This window comes from Rhipicephalus microplus, chromosome 5 (genome assembly GCF_043290135.1).
Source record: "Rhipicephalus microplus isolate Deutch F79 chromosome 5, USDA_Rmic, whole genome shotgun sequence".
Lineage (NCBI taxonomy): Eukaryota > Metazoa > Arthropoda > Arachnida > Ixodida > Ixodidae > Rhipicephalus > Rhipicephalus microplus.
Genome location: NC_134704.1, coordinates 54,728,598 through 54,739,147, shown reverse-complemented (window position 1 = coordinate 54,739,147; position 10,550 = coordinate 54,728,598). Strand labels below are relative to the sequence as shown.

At 44.8% G+C, this 10,550-nt stretch overlaps 1 long non-coding RNA gene across 1 annotated transcript in view; it reads left to right on the top strand.

The window, feature by feature from the left end:
• The first annotated feature begins 3,010 nt into the window (after positions 1 to 3,010).
• The window catches only part of LOC142817257 (uncharacterized), a 111,698-nt gene continuing 104,158 nt past the window's right edge, over positions 3,011 to 10,550 (top strand). Inside the window, exon 1 of the long non-coding RNA XR_012895135.1 lies at positions 3,011 to 3,334. This is a non-coding gene — a long non-coding RNA (uncharacterized LOC142817257). The remainder of the gene's footprint in view (positions 3,335 to 10,550) is intronic.

Below are 10,550 nucleotides of genomic sequence, written 5' to 3'. Positions count from 1 at the left end.
GCTTAGAAAAAGTGTTTGTGTATTTAGAAAAAGAGGGTAACAATTTAGAGTACTAGGTACTCTACTATGAAGCCGTACCGTGGGCCTTACACTTGATGGGGCCCTGTTGACCAAAATTACGCCAAACACTCAGTTTCTGTCTCTCGCAACTATAGCTTCCCTCGATTTTAAAGGCCGTCCTTGTATCTGAGACACAATATGCACCCCACTTCCATGACCAAGGAACAACGGGTAGATTATCTAAGAACGAGCAAAATTATACCGTGAAAATAGTATTATTCCTAGACGAACTTTCTTTATTTTTGTAGCAACACCAATGTTGTGGTTTATGGTTGCAAACTCACCTCAGCTATATGGGGGTGCAGTCGGGAAATTGTCTCCCGCTAACGCCGGGACAGTGAAGATGCTTGGAATGGCGGGAGTTTAATCCAAACGTATAAGCGAAAGGTTGACGTTAATGTAAGGCAAAACGCGTAAGAATATTTAATGACGATAGTCATTGTAGGAATACTGCCATGAACAATTAACTTACGAAGTTGTCAAGCTTGTTCACCACGTCACAGAAACAGGCCACGAGGTCAAGTTTCAGTGGCTTCCTGGCCATTGTGGGATCAGTGGCAATGATTCCGCAGACAACGCGGCTCGCACATCGCACCAAGAAGAACACACCCTTCCGATTCTTTTGTCAAGGACTGACGCTGCAAAGCAACTTCGTCACCTGGCACGTAGTCTGAGTCTGCAGGAGTGGAACACCCCAAGTATAAGACATACGAGAATATACCAAATAAACCCTCGACTGGAACTTCGACCTCCATCCGGGCTTCGTCGACGTGAAGCTTCACTTCTTTGTCGCCTTTGGTTGAGGGTTGCCTTCACAAAAGCATATACAACTCTCATCGGATTGACCGACAATGCGGAATGCGACGTCTGCTGCACCAAAGAAGACATCGACCATCTGATATGCCATTGCCCTCGATTTGCCTCTGAAAGACAGAAGCTTTCGGACGCATTGCGACAATTGGACGATCGGCCACTCTCTGTGCAGATGCTACTGGAACACCGTCCTATAGCCTTTTGTCGGCTCAAAAAGCAGTCAAAGCTGTCTTGTGCTTTTTGAGGACTACAGGCCTATGTGACCACCTTCAACTTTTGTGTAGTGCCACCGCTGCATACGCGCCAGCCGATTGACTGACAATCCTCCTTTTTTTCTCTCTCTCTCTCTCCCTCTTTCTCTTCTCTTTCCTCTCTCTCTCATCTTTATGCCCCCTTCCTATTCCCCCAGCGTAGGGTAGCAAACCGGGCATGTACCTGGTTAACCTCTCTGCCTTCCCTCTTGTTGTTTATCTCCCCCCTCCCCCCCTTCAATAACATTTATGAACATCTGTCAAGACGATAGTCGTATTAGAGATACTTCATCGTAGTAATTTTGGTCCGTGTCCATATGTTCGTGAATCCGTGTGTCCAACAATGCAGCCACCATCGAGAGCCCTTGCCCAACGCCCAACCGTCAGTGTCTGTCGGCTGCCTTCATCAATCAAAAAGCAAATATTAAACATATTTGAGGCACAACATCAATACTTAGGTGTTAGGCATGCAGCCTGTCTTTTTGTTTCGAAAATGCAGTGATACGTAATTCTAAAGACCACAGTGTTTATATTACTGTGCGTGGACAAAAGCGGGAGCTTCGCTTCTACACGGTGCTAAAAACATGGCCTCCGGTGGGTACGCCGCGCATCCGCCATCTCGGAGGTCATGCTAAAACCTTTCGTTTCTTGACATTACTACCAGATTGCGCCATATCTCGCACAGCACCTCCCGACAGCTTTTCGACGCCCTTTGCAGGGAAGCCCGCAGGTACACTGCCAATTTATCACTCGAGTTTTGAAGTTTTCGCCACTCAGTATCTGCAAGCCAGCCATGTACTGCAACGGTCATCATCACGACGAGTCAACACGGTGTCAACTCTGCACCTTGCATGAAGTTAAGCCACAGAAATCGCTGACGTAGTCGGTCAATGACAATAATTCATCGTTGTTTACACACACACACACACACACATGTGCTTGCACATGCAACGCGGTGCCTGCATACTGACTCTTTTCACTCGTGCATTTCTCTCGAACTTGAAAGCTATACGTTATATATATGTCCATCCCTGCATGCACGCGCCATGCATACGCGAACGCACGCACTTGAAAAGCTGCTCGAAGCTGTCCGTTCTAGGCGCGGGCAAGCCCCCTATAGGAAAGCAGCGCATATACCAATATAAAAACGCGGCGCCCGGCCAAAAGCGCGCACAAGGGCAGCGCGGGCGCGTGGGTCTGGCCGCGTATGTATATAGACTGCAGCGACGCTCGGCGGCGGGCAGCGTCCGCGGGGCGAACGGGCGGGCGCGAGAGCCGATAAGGCGATCATTTATCACCTCGCCCCGAGGCATGGCTCGCCTGATAAGGCTCTCCTCGGGCTGGCTTCTGCCCCCCTCTCTCATTCGAGCGAGCACGCACGCGGAAACGCCTTCTTCTTTCTGCGCCGCTGAGAGAGAGAAAAAAAGAGCGGCACTTCTCTGATACGTTTGCCCGTCATTTGGCTGCCTTCGTTTGTCTCTCTATATCCATCTCTTTTAGTTTATATATACGCGAGATATATGTGACTGACCACTGTTGTTTAACTGGCTTACGTACCTCCCACTCTTTCGTTCTTTCATCTGTATAGTTGCGTGCATAGATCACATATGCGTGCAAGAGAGAATAGAGCGTATACACTACAGTATACGTATTGTTGCTTAGGGCAGCCACTAGGCGGCGCTTTGTCCGAACGTCGAGGCAAAATGGACTTTAAACGGGTAGAAATAACCAGGAGGAGGCTAACTTATGGGTGGCCACCATCGAGGCGCGAGTGATATTCAATCCTTCAACACACAGTGATAGCACATAACTTTGTGGCTAGGTGGCGTGAGCCACCACCCGATCTAAAGGGCACAGCCGGATGCATCCATCCATCCAGCACGAGGCGCGTGCATGCATGAACTGGACGCGTGAATTCTCGACTAAATATTTTAGCCGCCGAGTTGTTTAACCTTCGCAGGGTGCTTGCTCTTTGAGGAACGAAGGAGGCGAGAAACGGTGGTGGCTAGCCGCCGAGAGAGAAAAAAAAATGTGAGTTGTGTGTCGGTCCGTCTGTTCCACGGTCGGTTGTAAGTGAAGGCTTGCTTCTGAGTGCTCGTACCGTCTCTGGTGCACGTCGACAGTTTATGGAAGCTGATGCAAAGGGCGTCAGACGTCAGCATTCACGAGCTGGGCTTGGCGCTGATGCGAGCCTTTCATCACTTCAATTGGTGAGTTTGAGCAGTAATGCAGATACGTAGCTGATCGCTTATCGTGATCTCACCTGTGTATAGTTTAAAAACAAGACAAGAACACGAACACACGTCCTTGACTTTCGACGTCGTCAGTATTCCACCTCGTTTATCGATATTTCGAGGCTTGACACCTGATTGATTGCTCGAAAAGCTCCAACATGGATCGCCGCAGGACGTCTGAAACACTTGAAGGCGCGTCGCGATATGAAATTGAGCTTAATCCTGGCAGTCACGGTAGCGTGATAGCAATGTGCCTTATAGATTAAGGCAGGTCAATCAGAGTATTTTGCGTGCGCCAGCCAACTACGGAACCCAAGTGCTTACATAACTTCTATAGCCTTCTCAGCGGACATGCACAGGTCATATAAATCCTTCAGAAATGTGTATCGCTGAACTTGCAAAAAGAATGATAAAGCTTAGCTCCTATCATGTCCTAAGGATCAATAGGTTGCGTAAGAAATGATCTGTTCCTGTGGCTTAGTGATTTGTAATTTCACTGTTATTATTATTAGTATTGTTATTATTGTTATTATTATTATTATTATTATTATTATTATTATTATTATTATTATTGTTGTTGTTGTTGTTGTTGTTGTTGTTGTTGTTGTTGTTGTTGTTGTTGTTGTTGTTGTTGTTGTTGTTGTTGTTGTTGTAAAACTATGTACCTTGTTCACTTTGTATGAAACTGCGTTGGGTACGTATTAATACAGTACCGTGCTGTTTCCCTTAATTGATACATCCTCTGAGTGCGTGCATTCGGGCGTTGGGGTCACGTTAGGCAGAGCATCTGCTTTTTTTTTCTTCGCATCACGGTTATCTGAAATAAAGGGGTGAAATGAAAGAAAAATGAAATGAAATATTGCCCCGTACACGTGTCGGAAAGAGAGGTGCTGGACAGTTCCGCTGCAGCGTTGGCATGGCGACCGCTGTGGCGGGTGTTATTTTCGCAGTAGCGTGCAAGGCTGAAAACAAAAGCCCCGCACTCGATTTATTCGCTTTGGACAGATTACACAATTTAAGGATCACCACGGCCTGTTGTGTCGCGACTGTTCTCGGCGTGGAAAGCACCGAGTGCACTTTCGGACTTTCATAAGTGTCGCGCAATTAAACTCCGTATGGGATTTTTTGAATACCATTCAGGTTGTGTAAAGCGCGAGTGGAAATTTATAGCTCTCTATTACGGATTGTCAACATATTGTTTTTTTTAACACTCAGCCACTTTTTATGACGTAAAAATCACTTTTTTTTTCTCTCGCATACGGATAATTGTTGAAATGAAGTTACGCGCAAGCACCAACAACATTCACAAAAATTCGAAAACTGTTCAAGATGAACTTTGCTAAGGCACGTTGCCGGACTAGTTGGTTGAGATTCATCATTTCCACTGGTATAGCGCACCACGACAAAGACACACACAAAGGAGAGATGCACACACACACACATTGCGCTGTGTGTGTGTGCATCTCTCCTTTGTGTGTGCCCTTGTCGTGTGCACTATACCAGTGGAAATGATGTTCAAGATGTTTGCGATGTGATACCACAGATATGCATCTTTTGCATTTTGCGAAAGATTGCGAGATTCACCGACAATGGATGTTGAGCGATAAACTTCCTTCTTTAGCCCACCCCGAACAATGAAGTCACGGGGCGTCAGGATTTTGCAGGTCACTTTAGGGGGACCAAAACTTCCCAGCAGTTTCATGGAAAATGGGAAGGGAAGAAGACAAAGAAAGAAGGCAGGGCGCTTAACCAGAAAGACATCCGGTTGGCTACCCTGGGGGATCAGGTTAGGTGACAGAAAAATAGGGGAGGGAAAATAAAGAAAAGAGAAATAGGGAGAGTCAGTAAATTCACTGCAGCGTGTATAGAACTCCCGGACCGCAAGTCAGAGGCGGACTCGCTCGCTGGATTTCGTGCCGACCGGTTGTGCCTCCGCGATTTCCGACGACAGCGTATAGCTTTGGCCGACTGGCTCACCCTACTTCATTTCCTTACGCCGACAAGAGATCTCGCTGAGTGGCGCCCCATCCTCAGACTCCTGCGATCGTGTTCATTTTTCCTATCTTCTCCTTATTTCCGTGTCATCTCTGTCCCTGCGCCTCCCTATATCTCTGTACCTTTGATTCCTCCCTATCCTCTTAATCCCTCCTCACCACCGTCCCTCGTGAGCTACTGTTGAGGTATCGCACTATATATGATGCAGACAGTTACGGGGCTCACTTTGTTCTTCGTTTCTCCCTTTTGAGAATCACCCCCCCCCCCCCCCTAAGTCAGAGGCGTTCACGGAAACCCGTCGCCCTTAAAAAGCACAAGAGGGCTTTCACTGCCTTCTGGGCTGTCGAGAGATGTGGACGGTGCTGTAATAGCACCGGCACAGAAAGAGGCCTATCACCTGCAGTCACCGCAGTGCGTTGGCAATATACTTATATCTTTGAGGATGGCCGGAAAATGGAAAGTATGTACCGCATAACGTATGCATCTAAACGTTTCATTGAAGCCATGTCACTAATGGATGCAATCAGATGACATATGTAATAAATTATCTGACTGTAAGGATTGCAACGCTTCTTCTTTCACGATTACAAGTTTGGAATTGTAGTAATGCGCTCCGATGCAAACAAAACACAAGTTCTTCAGTCGTTAGCTTTCGCGATCTCCTGAACACTTTCTAAAAATGATCTCACGGCTGCAGTTTTAGGGGGTTTCAAACGTAATATTGCGCGTCCGCACAACCAGCAGATTTATTTTCTTCGTACCTCACGCGAGGACAGGCGGGCGGACGTGCAGAGGAGTTGTCGGGCGATGTGGTCTTTTGCGAAGTTATATATACAAGAGGTAGGATTTCCGTTGAGTGGAACTGAAAAGACGTCAGAGCTGGAACCAAATGTAGCCAAAGTTGTCATGTCATTTAATATTATCGTCAGATTTGTGGCCAAATAGAACAGGCGTCCATGATATATCCTCAACAGGCTTTAGTATTGATGAATGAGTAAAACCATTTTGAATAAGTAAAAGCAGAAATTCGAAAGTATAGCCAGTAAAAAGTCGTGGTGCATGCTTAGTGAAATTTTTCGACGCCAAACGGGTCGATAAGTAGCTAATCTGTTGCAAAGTATAGTGAACAAGGGAAACCCTGAGAAGAGTCACATTTGTTTTTCTGTTCAAGGAACGCGGCGACGGTATTGACGTATACAGGAGAGATAACGTGAGCCCACGGACACGGATGCTTTCCCGCCGCAAGGAAAGCCTCGGCGAATCGTCCCCGTGATTTTCTTCTTTCCTTCCTACACATTTACTAACCATTAGCCACGCCGGAGTAGGTTTGCACGCATCCTAACCCTTATTATCCGGGTTTTCTTGCCTCAGAAAAGACGAGAAAGAGATGAGACTGAGACACGAAGTTGAAATAATAAGATACAAAGACCTTATGGACAGAGGAATATAACAGCGTCGCACCATTCTGAAACGAAACGGGCGTGTACAATGACATTCCGTTCCGTTCCGCGGGGCCTCCCAACGTAGTTTCCAAATGAGACTGCCCGCTCCTACTATAAGAGACACGCTTGCGTGCCTCCCGCAGTTGTCTGGGCGAAACACACGGCGTTTTCACCGCACTCTTCGCGCAACGCTGCCGCCGATGACGACTGTACAAAGGAAAAGAGGGTGAGGGGGGATGAGAAGGATCCAATCAGAACACTCGACTGAGCCTCCAAAAGTCGCTTTCCGTGAGCGAAACGGCCGGCCAATGGGCGGACGCCCACGCGTTCCGTATACACTTCTCGTTTGACCAATTGCGTCGCACCACATTTACACAATGGACGTTCCGACCAAGCGTCGCGTGTTTCGACGTCGTTAGCGTCGCGTAATTGAAAACAAGAAAAAGGGCAGCCTGCGTGTGTATACGCACAATAAGAAAGGACACGAAAAAGTATGAATGTACGAGACCGGGAGAAAAATGAGATCTCCATATGCGTACGACTCTGTGAGTGCTCTACGATCGAGGGCCGGGGTCTGTCCCCCCCCACAAGTACTCAAAGACGGCTGTATGCATAGCGGGAACGCATATACTACGGCATAATGTTGCCGTCCGTGTTGCATCTGTATATACCTACGCAATGCGTGTATGAATACGGTATCCGGTGTGGCGAGAGCTGGCCGTATTTGAGTTCAACCTCAGGGATCTGGCCCGTGAAGCCATGCCCTAGCCAGTTCCTGTGTTTGAAAGTTTCCTTCGAAAAAAAAAAAAAATCGTGGTCCCTTAATGGAGGCCGGCTATCGGACATTTCCATCTTTCTCCATCGACGGCTATTGGAACTCGTACAGGGAAACGTTTTATAAACATTTTGTGGCATTACACAATCGCCACGTATCGACGGCTTTACACAGTCGTGGGTCGCGAGAAGGTATTGTTAGTTTTCGGCGATGATATGGCAGAGTTGAATGCATATGAAGTAATCGAAAAACGACAGGCATGCACGGTCACTCAATGAAACTTGGGGATGGTACATCCGGGGCACACGGCCCCCGTCTCTAAACTGCACCATGCATGCTTGTCCATGCATGTGTCGTCCATACGTTAGTAACTGAACCAAGCATCAACGCCATAGGCAAGTGTGCGTTTCCTCTTATCGATCTGTTGTTCCTGAAAAGCGGCCGGTATAGATCATTATGAAGATGGACAGATATATCGACGAAATTTTTCAAACGTTAATATCCTGAACGAGTGTGGCAGGCTATTGATTGCACACACATATATTGTATACGCTGACCATTTTCTCAAAAAAAGGATTGCACTGCAAGTACACCTTCTAAATACGCGTGAGTTATAAGGACTGCTTGCTTTCTTTCAAAGCCGGCGTAAGGATCCCTAAACAAGCTTTAAAAATACAAAAAAACACGAGTGCGTTATTCTTTCTAGCACTTCCCGCACTTTCGGCTTAATGCCTTACGCTCTGTTCACGTTGCGCCACGTGGAAATAAGCTCTTGATTGGTCCATATACCAGAAATATCCGTTGCAAGCTATCTTTCTCATAATATATCTTGCAGTCACACGAAAGTGCTGCCATGTCTCGCGTGAGAGTCCTGTGTGATCAGTTGATTTCATTTCCGTTTGCGCGTTTTTGAATGTGAAAGCAAAGATATATATATATATATATATATATATATATATATATATATATATATATATATATATATATATATATATATATATATATATATATATATATATATATATATATTTATATATATATATATATATATATATATATATATATATATATATATATATATATATATATATATATATATATATATATATAAGGGAAAGAAGTGTATACCTAAGGGCTCGTTTTTCCGTGTTTTTAACACAAATAATAATGAGATATAACAGACAGTAATGCCAAGGAATGTACAGGGGAAGTTATTAACATTAATGGAATGTAAATAAGAAGAAAGAAAAGTGGATGAAAAAATTACCAACTGTAAGCAGGAATCGAACCTACGACCTTCGACAGGTTCGATTCCTGCTTACAGTTGGTAATTTTTTCATCCACTTTTCTTTCTTCTTATTTACATTCCATTAATGTTAATAACTTCCCCTGTACATTCCTTGGCATTACTGTCTGTTATATATATATATATATATATATATATATATATATATATATATATATATATATATATATATATATATATATATATATATATATATATATATATATATATATATATATATAACAGACAGTAATGCCAAGGAATGTACAGGGGAAGTTATTAACATTAATGGAATGTAAATAAGAAGAAAGAAAAGTGGATGAGAAAATTACCAGCTGTGAGCAGGAATCGAACCTACGACCTTCGAATAACGCGTTCGATGCTCTTATTCGAAGGTCGTAGGTTCGATTCCTGCTCACAGCTGGTAATTTTTTCATCCACTTTTCTTTCTTCTTTCTTCTTATTTACATTCCATTGGTTCTAATAACTTCCCCTGTACATTCCTTGGCATTACTGTCTGTTTTATCTCATCATATTGTGTTAAAACACGGAAATACGAGCCCTTAGGTATACACTTCTTTCCCTTATATATATATATATATATATATATATATATATATATATATATATATATATATATATATATATATATATATATAACGGCATGCAACCAAAAAAAAAACGACATATCCTCATAGGCTTCGTAATTAGGCATAATGTAGTTCACGTGTCTTGATTGATGAAGAAGTAAGTGGCGAGGGGCCGGTAGCGCCTGCACGAAGGGCAATGAAGGCGAGGAAGAAGCCACTCTTTCGTCCTGGAACTCGCAGTGGTTTAGGGGTCGCTTATGGCAAACCACGTGGTGGTCGTTTGAAGTATAGCCTCGACTTTACTGCGAAAGCCATTCAGTGCTCGAAATTTTGTTTGCCTTGTCCACACGTATATATACGTCTATCATCTGATGACATGTGGGGTTTAACGTCCCAAAACCACCATATGATTATGAGAGACGCCATAGTGGAGGGCTCCAGAAATTTCGACCACCTGGGGTTCTTTAACGTGCACCCAAATCTGAGCATACGGGCCTACGCCTCCATCGGAAATGCAGGCGCCGCAGCCGGGATCCGATCCCGCGGCCTGCGGGTCAGCATATACCTTAGCCACTGTCTCAGCGGGGCGCGTCTATTATCTCTACTACACACTGTGACAACTGTGGTTAGATTGCGTCGAACATATTTTGTTAGACTACCAGGCATACAGAGAACAAAGATCTTGGTTCTGAAACAGGGTGTATACGTCCAACTTTGCACAAACTGCTATAGATCTCGAAAAATATATTTGGACCTGCTTCTCTGACTCAGCAATTAACGACCATTTTAAAATTTTGGATCAGACTACTAGAGGGCGCCAAATAATAGATAAAATGTGTCGCAACTTGCATCATGGACATCATGTGGAGACAATAGAGTTTCCTAATATACACTAGAGGGAACTCTGGCGCTATATAGTGTCTATGGGAGCTGCAACGCACGGCGCTTCAGCGAGCATAGGAAGGAGTGGTAGTACACACATTTGTCTAATATTCGTACTTCTGGCCTGCTTTTGGCTCCGTGTGTGTTCGTGTAGCTCGGAGCTGTTTTCCTACGAAACAAGTATTAGCAAATGTTCAGCGGTTGCACTTCACCGTTTTATTTT